We start from the raw sequence: 2,447 nt of genomic DNA, 5'->3' as shown, positions 1-2,447 counted from the left end.
GCAAACGGTTTGTATGTTTCTAGCATATAATGTGGGAATGGAATTTATGTAGAAGTTCATAAAATGTTGTGTTAACTTATATGTTATAACTGATGAGCTTTATAATATTTTTATCCTCAAATGATACATGTCATTATTATTATACAATGAACAGGGTATATTAGCCCAGTCGATTTAGCTATGTCTCTCAAGCCGCCTATCTGTTCCTCCGTCTGTCGCAGATATAAAATAGAAATTATATAACATATAGCTAAACATATTGTTGAAATCAGACCACTATTAACATACAAATTTCCTGCAAACTTATTAATCAAAATCAAGGTAAAGATCTTCTTCTATAACAGTTCGGTAAAGCCGAAGTTAACGTTTTTTTTCTTGTTTTTTTTTTACAATTTGTTTCATATTTTTTCTTTTTTGTTATATCCAAATATTTAATGTCTAACATATTTATGTACATTCATATGTATATGGCGTGATTTTGATTTTTTCTATTTTATTCTGTCTGAATCTGCATTTGCCAAAATAATTTATTTAAACCAATGATTATGGAAATCGAAGAAACATTTCGATAATTATTAATGTATGATATTTATAATTAAACACACGAAAAATATATACATATTTCTATGTATGTATACAAAATAGTTAAAACTTCATTATGCAGATAACTCGTTAAAGAAGCAGTATAAGATACGAAATATTAATAATGTATATTAAAATAAAACATCTTAACTGGAATTATGTCTGTAGTAAAGTTTTCTCAGACAGGAAAAATATCCCTTAATCATTTATTATTTCTTTTACGTAACTTTCAGAATGAATTAATAAAAATAGTTTATCATATTTTATTATATGTATGTATATATGTATACATTCTCCTTCATCTAAACGGCTTATGAACGATTTTTTCCCCATATTTTTTATATTCAGTTGTGCGATCAGCTTTCACAACACAATAAATTTTGGCAAGCATCTCCTAACTATTGCTGTGTCGATTGCAAGTCAAATATAATCGTATAAAGCATATAAAAGGTCATCCAAGTAGAGGTAGTTTTTTCACTAGCCTTTTTTGAAAGATCACGCATGAGTCGTGTCAAGCTGCCGTGTTATTTTTGTTCAGTATTGTTTGGCATTTCATTATGGAGAGACTTACATCTGAACAACTATTTTAATGTATTAATATCTTAAATTGAAAGCATACAAAATACAGCTTATGTAAGAACTGAAGCCGCTCCACCTCCCTAAATAACATCGCTTCCTTCTATGGGCTCTTGAAAAGTTCCAAGAAGATCTCACGTTTTGGGCCGCTCGATTGGCCACCAAGATTGTGTGAGGATATGTAAAGTTTAAAGTATGTGCGGACAATACCGTTTCGATTCAAACCTTGGGGCAGAAGATCACACCAAATACCAGTCGAAATGCTCGAATGAGTCATCGAAAATTAGGGCTCAACGGATGGACAATCTGAAAGTGATAATCTTCAAAAAACAAATACCAAAGAATGATCTTTCTAATGATAATCAACATTCCATATTAAATTTTAAGTTTCTATTGTTTTTCTTTAAAAAAGTAGGAAATCTCAAAATGGATCTCCCTTTAGTTGGCAAATATGACACCGTGGGCAGTTATAGCTTTTGAGTAACAAGCAATGTCACATTCGACCAGATGTAACGATTTATGTAGTTACTACTTCATTATGACTGATTCGACGAAAAGGATCTAGCTCTTCAAAAATGTTATTGAAGACCTGCTTGTGTTAACTAACAAAGATTTATCCTATTTTTACAGATAAAAAGTTGAGCTCTTGGCTGACTAAATAGAAAAATAAATAGCAAAATTAAGCATGATTGTCTACGCTCAACATTTCAAGGATCAATAGCTACATAAACGAATGTAACTAGTGTAAGAAAAAACCAGCATTCCTGTATTCCTGTGGTCCATGAGACGTTTAATAAACCCGAAATCCGAAGAAAAAATCGGAAAACAATTGATCTAGCTTACGATAATACCGATCTCTTTGAAACATAATCATGTGTACTTTGATTTCAGCAAGGTTTTATAACAGCAATCACTTTTTCTATAGGTATTGTTGACTTCCACAAATAAAAACCCAGCTCTGAAGCAATTAAATAACAGAGTATTATGGATAGACTAATATTTCATATACATTAATCAGAAATAAAATAATCGCTAAGCAAGAGTTTATACAAAATCGTAAAATGCTTACAACTTCTTAAATCCATTTTTTATAAACTTTGTTTTTTTGTTTAGTTTTTATTTTTGTAACCAACATTCTTTATCATATAATGCTTACATGATATTTCGAAGTCTCCTCTAATTTAAAAATAGTTCAAGTATTAAAAAAGCACTTTATTACTCCTGTATTGGAAACACCTATCACACAATATATTGGTATTATTTTTAAATACGTTCCGTTCCGTTTTTTT

General features: G+C 30.0%; 1 protein-coding gene across 1 annotated transcript in view; it reads right to left on the bottom strand.

Annotated features, from left to right (window-relative positions):
• Positions 1-2,427, bottom strand: part of LOC108978588 (ATP-binding cassette sub-family G member 1) — a 48,573-nt gene extending 46,146 nt beyond the window's left edge. Inside the window, exon 1 of the mRNA XM_018948948.1 lies at positions 2,315-2,427. The gene's annotated coding sequence lies outside the window, so the exon portion shown is untranslated. The remainder of the gene's footprint in view (positions 1-2,314) is intronic.
• Between the last annotated feature and the right edge of the window lie 20 nt (positions 2,428-2,447).

This window comes from Bactrocera latifrons, unplaced genomic scaffold, assembly GCF_001853355.1.
Source record: "Bactrocera latifrons isolate USDA-ARS-PBARC rearing strain unplaced genomic scaffold, ASM185335v1 scaffold_124, whole genome shotgun sequence".
In the NCBI taxonomy this organism is placed as follows: Eukaryota; Metazoa; Arthropoda; class Insecta; order Diptera; family Tephritidae; genus Bactrocera; species Bactrocera latifrons.
Note: the sequence above shows the minus strand (reverse complement) of the source record. Positions and strands in the feature narration are given on the sequence as shown.